Raw genomic sequence first — 10,079 nt, 5'->3', positions numbered from 1 at the left:
TTTAATGAGACCATTAGGAAGGATGTGGGCTCAAGAGGGGTGACAATCCCAGGCAGCTGAGGCACTCAGGTAAAAATCTCCCTGTACATGGACGACGTTGCTGTCTTTTGCTCAGATCTGTCAGCTCGCAGACTGATGAGTATCTGTGACCAGTTTGAACTGGTCTCGGGAGCCAAAGTGAACCGCGGCAAGAGCGAGGCCATGTTCTTTGGGAGCTGGGCTGACCGGGCCTTTGAGCCCTTTACCGTCAGGTCAGACTACCTGAAGGTGTTGGGGATATGGTTCGGAAGGGCTGGGGCGTGCGCCAAAACCTGGAAGGAGCGATTAACCTGGATATACCATAAACTGAGCATGTGGGGGCAGGGATCTCTCTCCATTGTGGGTAAGAACCTGGTCATCAGGTGCGAGGTGCTCACGTTGTTACTGTATGTGGCGCAGGTCTGGCCCATACCCCACTCCTGCGCTGTGGCAGTCACCCGAGCCATTTTCCGCCTTATCTGGAGATCCAAAATGGACCGGGTCTGGAGGGACACGATGTTCAAACCTCTGGATAAGGGCTGGCAAAATGTATCCACCGCACCCTCATCCCAATGACCACTTTCGTGTGCGGCTGCATCAAACTGTGCGTACAGCCCCAGTACGCAAACACCAAGTATCACTACGTGCTGAGGTTCCATCTGTCCCTGTTGTTGCGAAGGATGGGCCTGGTCACATTGCCGCGGAACGCTCCATGCAGTTGGGCGGTGCCGTACCACCTATCCTTCGTGGAGCAGTTTCTGCGGGAAAACACCTTTGACCACCAATCCATCAGGCAGTGGTCCGCACGGAATGTCCTCAAGGCCCTACGGTAAAAGGAGATGGTGGATCCTGTCGGATGGTTCCCCGAGCAGACCGTCAAAGTCATTTGGCAGAATGCCTCATCACCAGAACTTTTAATCAAGCACCAAGACGTAGCTTGGCTGGTGGTGAGAAGGGCTCTTCCTGTCAGATCCTTCCTGCACGCCCGGAGTCTCGCCCCCTCCGCACAATGCCCTCGAGGTGGCTGTGGTGGGGAAGAGACAGTTGCCCACCTCCTTCTGGAATGTGTCTTTGCAAAGCAGGTGTGGAAAGAGATGCGGTGGTTTTTGTCGAGGTTCATCCCAAGCAGCTCTGTAAAACAGGAGTCTGTGCTCCACGGGCTGTTCCCACGTACGCACACTGAGATAAACATCAACAGCTGCAGGAGGACCATCAATTCGGTGAAAGACGCTCTTTGGTCTGCCCGAAACTTGCTGGTTTTCCAGTGCAAAGAGTTGTCCACGACCGAATGTTGCAGACTGGCACATTCCAAGGTCCAGGACTACGTGCTGAGGGAGGCACTAAAGCTTAGGGCAGCCGCTGCAAAGGCTCAATGGGGAAAGACCACTGTGTAAGGTCCCCCCACCAAGCTGAACTGAGGGGCTGGATCCATGGAAAACCCCTCGGGCTGTATACACCAAATATGGGTTGGCTGTAAAATGTACATGGCATGAAAAATGGAATGGAAGGGTTGTGAGGCAACTCACTCCTGTATTGACGGAAACTGATTTCCTTTGCACTTTCCTTTGAATGTCAGCTTGGTGCTTTGTTGAACTGTTTTGTAATGTATTTTTTACAGATATTTGTGAATAAAGTACATTTTTGGGAAAAAAAAATTAAAATCAGGGATGCACAAGGGGCCAGAATTAGAGTCGCGTAGGTATCTTAGAGGGTTTTGTGGCTACAGGATATTACAGAGATAGGGAGGGACGAGGCCAAGAAGGGATTGGAAAGCAAGGATTAGAATTTTAAAATCAAGACGTTGCTTGACCAGGAGCCAATGTAGGTCAGTGAGCACAGGGGTGACAGGGGAACGGGACTTGGTGTGAGTTAAGACATGGGCAGCAGAGCTTTGGATGACCTCAAGTTTATGGAAGGTAGAATGTGGGAGACCAGCCAGGTGTGCACTGGAATAGTCAAGTCTAAAGGTCTTGAAGGCATGATGAGCTGAGACAGGGGCGAAATCGGGCAATGTTACGGAGGTGGAAATAGGTGATAACTGACCTCTCCTTTCAGCATCATCACAAAAGCAAATTCAATGCAAGCATAGCTGAATTACTAACAAAAGTCAATTGTATTTTTATTCTGGATCTGCTTTCCACAAACATTTCATAACATTCCAGGATAAAGATTCACATACAACACTTCAAGTCATAAAAAAGCAATGGAAGCGCATATGGTCTAACAAGCAGTTCATAACTGTCGCCTTCAGAGTAAACAAAAAAATGAGAAGATTTGCTTTAATTGTCAACATATCAATAGTATTTTGTTGAAGCAAGGCTTCTGCAAGCATGTCTAAATGTTACTTTGAGCTGAAACAACACCACAAATGCCGTAAGTACGGTAAAGAAGGTGCAAAAAAATTCATGAGCTTTGCCCCAATTGATCTTTCATTTGGCCTTTCACACTTGGAGTGTTCTCTTTGAACTAATCAAAACTCAGCATAGAATTGTGATAAGTTAATTGTTTTAATTACTTGATAAAAAAGTATAAAAATTCCAAATCTTAATTGATTCCCTCGTGCATGCAAAGAAGCCTTTGTTATTCTAGATCAATATCAGTGAGTGCAAAGTCACAGATCTCAATCTTCTATTTTTGTGGCAAGATCTATCAAAAGAGATTTAACTAATCCTAGCTTTTCAGCAGGGCATAGGAATTGGGCTCAAGCGTGATTAAGTCGTTTTCCTGTTTGTCCAAATAAGAATGGAATCCAACTTTATATAACATTATGAGACTTGACGACAATCTTCTTCAGGTCTCGATCAGATGCACAGCTTCCTGAGAATTAAGGGACAAAGAAGGGAAAAAAAATCAGTGATAACACAATGACAAAAATAATCTGGTTAGCACAAAGTGCTTTTGAGCCATAAGCTCTAAACCTTTAGAGAACAGCTGACAGATATGGCTTTCAACTGGGCTGTACAAAGTAGTGCTTTGTCTGTAATGAAATATTGTGTTGATCAGTGAAATAACTAGTGGGATAGTCAAAGCACTAAATCTCCACAAGCATGGTGCAGCCTCTTGGTTAAGTGTCCCCTCAATGTCCTGCACAGTAAGGTATTTGTATCTGTGGAATGATTCACCGGTTTATTCAACTCATATTTTTAGAAGTCAAATGAGTTAAGTTGCTCAGCTGGTGAGAAATGGCCACATATACATTTTGGTATATTTGAGTTTTTGAATTCTGATGAAAGGTCATCGTCCTGAAACATTAACTCTGATTCCTCTGGTCATTTTTTTTAATTCATTCATGGGATGTGGGCATCGCTGGCTATGCCAGCATTTATTGCCCATCCCTAATTGTCCTTGAGAAGGTGGTGGTGAGCTGCCTTCTTGAACTGCTGCAGTCCATTTGGGGTAGGTACACCCACAGAGCTGTTAGGAAGGGAGTTCCAGGATTTTGACCCAGTGACAGTGAAGGAGCAGCAATATAGTTCCAGGTCAGGATGGTGTGTGACTTGGAGGGGAACTTGCAGGTGGTGGTGTTCCCATGCATTTGCTGCCCTTGTCCTTCTAGTTGGTAGAGGTCGCGGGTTTGGAAGGTGCTGTCTAAGGAGCCTTGGTGCGTTGCTGCAGTGCATCTTGTAGATGGTACACACTGCTGCCACTGTGCGTCAGTGGTGGAGTGAGTGAATGTTTGTAGATGGGGTGCCAATCAAGTGGGCTGCTTTGTTCTGGATGGTGTCGAGCTTCTTGAGTGTTGTTGGAGCTGCGCCCATCCAGGCAAGTGGAGAGTATTCCATCACACTCCTGACTTGTGCCTTGTAGTTGGAGGACAGGTTTTGGGGAGTCAGGTGGTGAGTTACTCGCCGCAGGACTCCTAGCCTCTGATCTGCTCTGTAGCCACAGTATTTATATGGCTACTCCAGTTCAATTTCTGGTCAATGGTCGCCCGTAGGATGTTGATAGTGGGGGAATTCAGCAATAGTAATGCCATTGAATGTCAAGGGGAGATGGTTAGATTCTCTCTTGTTGGAGATGGTCATTGCCTGGCAATTGTGTGGCGCGAATGTTACTTGCCACTTATTAGCCCAAGCCTGGATATTTCATTGCTGTTTGTGGGAGCTTGTGGTACACAAATTGGCTGCTGCGTTTCCCCAATTACAACACCGACTACACTTTAAAAATTGATCGTAAATACTTTGGGCATCCTGAGGCCATGAAAAGTGATAGATAAATGCAAGACTTTCTTTCTTACAACCAGAAGCACTTTCAGGAGCACCTTGTTAAATCAGCACAAATTGTGGAGCAGAATACTGCGAGGTGAGCGACGATCATGCCAAATATTGTATCACGAATTCTAGTGTCAATTTTTTGATCCTGGCACTAAGGCAGTGGAGCTGGAGCATCGGGGAATGCAATATTGGACAACTTCACACTTGGTCAACAGCATGGGATTTTCTGGGGTCGTCCCTAATTCATTATTCATGTTGTGCTCCCAGCCGACATTGCAGCCAGTGCAGGAGAGGATCAAAAACAATGACAACTTGCATTTATATAGCACCTTTAATGTATTAAAATGTCCGAAGATGCTTCATAGAAGCATCATCAATCAAACTTTGACACAAACTGCTGAAATTTAAAGAGATAAGAACAAAAGAAAGCCCAGAGAGGAGAAAGACAATCAGGCCCAAAAAGCCTGCTCTATCCAAAGGCCACACATAATTCTTCTATTATTCTCACTCCTGCACCTACATTAGGGAACACTAATTTCCTTTCCCCAAATCTCCCTGCAAAATAAAGGTAAGTGACCCTCTTTTGGGGTCAAAAGATTTACAGCTTTTACAAAAGACTGCAAATTGATCTTTATCCTTTGCAGAAGACTAGCTGGTGTAAATTGATGGTAGTTAAAATACACATGGAAGTAAGAACTATCTATAGGTTGGTGATTGTCAGCACAGTGTGCAAACATCAGGGGACCAACTTCTACTTTCAGCACTGACACAAACCCGATGGTAGCAGATCTTCAAGCAGCAGAAAATTACCCTCTATTTTTGATGTTGAGTAAAGTGGCACTGCTGGTGTTAGAAGGGTTGCCTTGTTTGGCATTCTAGGATACCCTCTCTTGGAGATGATAATGCAGCATAGCTTCTAAAAACAACAGGTAAGATTCATTGCTAGAAGGGGCTAAGCATGCAGTGGGATTCCTTTGTAAATGTCAAGATTAAAGGATGGACAAATTGAGGGGTTGAAGATGATTAAAGGAATTGATAGGGTAGTTAGAAACTATTTTTTTCTGGTGGGGGAGTCCAGAACAAGGGAGTGTAACCTTAATAGTAGCGATTGACTGTTCAGGGTTGATGTCAGAACAATTCACCACAGAAAGGGCTGGATCTTGTTTCGGAGGCAGGGCTCCAGATGCCAGGCAGAAAAGGCGGGGGGAACCCCGCCTCTGCATTTTCGCAGCCCCCCGGAGCAATCCTCCGGTGTTTTTAAATGTAAGTTTCAGGAGGTGGGATCCCCGTCCCTTTAAAGAGAACCTGCAGCTCAGCAGTATCGGCAATGCCGCTGGGAATTGTGGCCACTACTGGTACTGCAGAGGCCTTGGACCCAGGCCCAGCACTGGAACCCCAGACCCAAGGTAACTGAAACAGAGTCGCTGGAGCCAGTCCGGAAGACCCCGTCGATGAGGGGGGGGGGGTGGTGGTCTTGTGGACTAGGGGGAGGGGGCTCCCGGGGGTGAATTGGTTCCCAATGGGGGGCCCTCCATGTGCCAAGAATTGCCCACGGACTAAGGACCCAACCCCAAGCCCACAGGGAGGCGACCTCGTATTACAAGGCATCCTCTCCACGTAGTGGAAGACCTCCCCCACCCCCCCCGCCTTTGCTAAGATCCCATCAGTGGTGGGAAGAGGCCCCTAATTGGCTGTTAATACGCCACTTAAGGGCCTCAATTGGCCTCTGGGTGAGAAGGCCATCATCGGCCTATCCCGCCCCAGGAAGATGTTGGATAGCGGGGAGGCAACAAGCCCCGCCAGACTCGTGTCATCCATCGTTTTACTCTGTGTCCCTCACCTCACAACCCACTCCTCCCCGCCCCCGCCACCTCCAATCTCACCTTGTGGTGGTCCCTAAAATCCAGCCCAAAAGGTAGTGGAAATCTGGAATGTTTTCCCCCAAAAAGCCATTGATGCAAGGTTAATTGAAAATGACAAAACTCAGATTGATAGATTTTTGTGAGGCAAGGATATTAAGGGTTACATAACCAAGGTGGTTACATGGAGTTCAGATAGATTAGCTGTGATCTAATTGAATGGTAGAACAGGCTTTAGGGGCTAAATGATCTATTCCTGTTCCCATGTTCCTATCAGGAAATCACAGGCTGGATTTTTGGCCCCACCCCCCCAGGATGGGGTCGGAGGCGGTAGGGGGAGGGTGTGGGGGGTTGCCCATTGAATCTTGACGTCTGGCGGGGGAGCGGAGGGCCCGTCACTGTCTTGTCGCCTAACGATTTTGCTGAGGGCAAGATAGGCTGATGACAGCCTTCCCACCCAGAAGCCAATTGAGGCCCTTGCGTGGCCTATTAATGGCCTCTTTCCGCCTCTGCTAATTTCTAACCAGCAACAGTGGTGGGGGGAGGGGCGGGCCTCCGCCACACAGTGAGAATGAATTGTAATACGAGACGCACTCCCTGCAGGCTTGGGGGGATCCGTCCTCCATCAGCACTATGTGGCCCACGGAGGACCCCCACAAGCAAAACCTCCACCACCCTGGTCCCCCTCCCCTTGGATTTCAAGCCCACCACCCCTCCCACCTCGCTGGGACTTCCAGACTGGCCCCGGCAACCCCTCCTCATTTGCCTGCGGTCCAGGGTTCCAGCACTGGGCCTGCGTCCAAGGCCTCCGCTCCCGGTGGGTCTGCCAATACTTCTGAGTGGCTGGCGATTGGCCAGCAGCTCATGGTGGCGGGATCCCCGTCTTTAAAGAGACAGAGATCCCGGCACCGGAAACTTCGCATCCAGAAAAGTAATCACACCGGTGGTGGGCGGGGTGTGCGTTAAGGCTGAGGTGGGGTTCTCCCCACCTTTACGTCCTGACGCTGGGAGCCCTGCCATCTCCACAGAATCCAGCCCCATGTGTGCTCACATTTACATGAAAAATCAACTTATTTAACTTAAGCTCTTACATAATATCTGTGTGTGGTGTGGGGGGGGGGGGGGGGGGGGGTGGTGTTTAACCTTAAATTGAAAATATTGCTATTATATTTCCATAAAGTAATGTGTGGGATTATGTGCTACTGAATTTCCCATCCCCTGCCTGCCTGAGTCGCGCTGATGGGAATGATCTCTCTTTAGTGCAGGAGTCATTCAGTCCTTTTCAATGCTGGAAACAACCCCAAGCTTGAGGACAGCAGCTTCTCCACACTAACTCAAATAACAGGTCTCACTAAATGTTATGCAAGGGTGGTCAATGGATTCTGATCCTTTCTATCATTTGCCAACCTACTTACACTGACTAGCCAAGGTATCAAGACAGACACAGTAGATGTAAAGTGATCCCATTGCTACAAAGATTAATCAAAATGACTTTAAAACTAACAGAAAAGTCAATGGGTCAACAGCATTAAAATCAAGTTCTCAACCCCTGAACTATGGGAAGTGCACATTTCATCCATGTCTGGACCCTAGTATACCTGTCCGGCTGATCCTCACAACCTTCCACTTTCATTAAAACCACATTTTAAAATTACTTGCAATGCCTTGGATTAAATACTTTGCTTTTAAAGACTTTGACAGTGCAGGTTAAGCAATTCTCCAAAGCTTACACAGCACCCAAAAAACCTTTTTATTAAAAAAAAAACTGTTGTTTATTAAAAAGAAAACAGAATAAGAGTGACTGCTCCATCACAAGTTCATAGACAGTTAGACACCCGTGGGCTAATTTGAAATCCTAACCACCTCCGGACAAAAACAAAGGAAATACTTTGCACGTAAAATAGCAAATGGCATCAAATGAAACCTGACACACCATGACAACTGTGCCTCAGGATCTTAAAAAATAAACATGTCATCAACACCCACAACATTTCAATAAATTATACACATCCTGTGATGAAATATAGAGTTCTGCATGTCAAGACAGAGAATGAAATCATCATCTAGAACAGCAACATCTCTTGGAGATTGACTGCCATCCTGACAGGTCATACTGGTGTGAGGAAATTAAGGTGCTGAGATTAATGGTTATTATGTGTAGACTAAGATCACAGGCTCCAGCTTTATTCAACATTGAAGACAAGCGTCATTGAATGAAGAAGTCAAAAAAAGGAAAGAATGGACTTTAGAGGTGCATCGATCGAGGCTTTGTAGGGACAGCCTGTGAGAGATGAACATTTAGATGACATGACTGTCTTTACCACTATAACAGGTTACAGTTTTGATCAGAAGATTTTCTTCTTAGTGTATGGCAAAAATGATCAGTGGTCCCTCTTCCTTTCAGGTACAAGAGACACCACCAAAGTGCCGGCAGCCTAACAAGTTCCTGAGTAAAGTAACAGCACACCAAGTGCTGTGGCCTGCCCACTGGAAACTCAACGTCACACCAGATGGAAGACCCAGAACTGGGACCTATGACATTAGTGAACCATGTCGTTAAAATCTCTTATTTTGTGTCAGCAACAGATATATTTACGAGCAGTCACCAAGGGGGAGCTTTAAAACACTGTGACCTTCCAGGCCTATCCCACACTAAATATCCTTTCTCTTAAATAGACCTTTCCCAGTCACAGACCTCGGATAGCCGACCTCACTGCCTCCCCATACACTGGAACTTGCAGCCAAGAAACAGACACCTGCAGCAAAATGCAGCTGTGTTTTCATTTCTCTGTCACATTGGACTGTTGCTGAACTCAAAATCATTTCATTTAGCTTATGAACTCAAATTACAAATTAGATGCAAAAATAAAAATTGGAAGCCTTACTGGAGGTTCAGTTTGATCAGGTCACACCTAGAACTAGTATTCAAAAACAAATAGTTTGGTCATTTTTACATTGCAGCTTGTGGGAGCTTGCTGTGTACATATTGGCTACCACACTTTCGATATTACAACAATGACTACATTTCAATAACTGTACCTCATTGGCTGTGCGGAACTTTGGAATAGCCTAAGATTTGAAAAGGCGCTATATAAATGCAGCTTTGTTTGTTCTTTTATTCATATCCATCAAGGATTGAGAACTAATATTCTATCTCGAGTGATTGTAAATGATTATTTTTTGATGGATAAGCAGTACAATCCTCTTCAAATTTTCATTTGCACCTTTAAATTCCCCTCCCCTCCTTTGGATTCCCCTTGGTACTCCCCATACTCACTCCTTTATCTTGCTGCTCCCCACACTCACTCCTTTATCTCACTACTTCCCACACTCACTCCTTTATCTCACTACTTCCCACACTCACTCCTTTATCTCACTACTTTCCACACTCACTCCTTTATCTCACTACTTTCCACACTCACTCCTTTATCTCACTACTTTCCACACTCACTCCTTTATCTCACTACTCTCCACACTCACTCCTTTATCTCACTACTCTCCACACTCACTCCTTTATCTCACTACTTTCCACACTCACTCCTTTATCTCACTACTCTCCACACTCACTCCTTTATCTCACTACTCTCCACACTCACTCCTTTATCTCACTACTCTCCACACTCACTCTTTTATCTTGCTACTCCCCAAACTCATTCCTTTATCTCGCTACTCCCCATGCTCACTTCTTTATCTCGCTACTCCCCATGCTCACTCCTTTATCTCGCTACTCCCCATGCTTACTCCTTTAGCTGGAAGAATATGATGGTCTGGGCGAAAGGCTTCTCCACAGTTGCTGTCATCACTGTTCCATGACAGGAGATGAGGCTTTTCTGGCATCAGTGTTGTGCTGCTCAGTTTTCCTTGCTTCCCTTTCTCCTCACCAAGATGGTGGACTGCTCTGCTGTGAAATGCTCCACAAGGCATGCCAGCCAAAATCTTGCATGAATCTTGGCCAATGAGAGAACACAAGATCAAGCAACAGATTGAG

At 46.2% G+C, this 10,079-nt stretch overlaps 1 protein-coding gene across 1 annotated transcript in view; it reads right to left on the bottom strand.

Moving 5' to 3' along the window:
* Positions 1 to 2,108: 2,108 nt before the first annotated feature.
* si:dkey-27h10.2 (uncharacterized) overlaps positions 2,109 to 10,079 on the bottom strand; it is a 313,284-nt gene continuing 305,313 nt past the window's right edge. Inside the window, exon 7 of the mRNA XM_068041603.1 lies at positions 2,109 to 2,835. The gene's annotated coding sequence lies outside the window, so the exon portion shown is untranslated. The remainder of the gene's footprint in view (positions 2,836 to 10,079) is intronic.

This window comes from Heterodontus francisci, chromosome 1 (assembly GCF_036365525.1).
Source record: "Heterodontus francisci isolate sHetFra1 chromosome 1, sHetFra1.hap1, whole genome shotgun sequence".
NCBI classification, from domain to species: Eukaryota; Metazoa; Chordata; class Chondrichthyes; order Heterodontiformes; family Heterodontidae; genus Heterodontus; species Heterodontus francisci.
The sequence above is the reverse complement of the archived record's forward strand: the minus strand, read 5'-3'. Positions and strand labels throughout refer to the sequence as shown.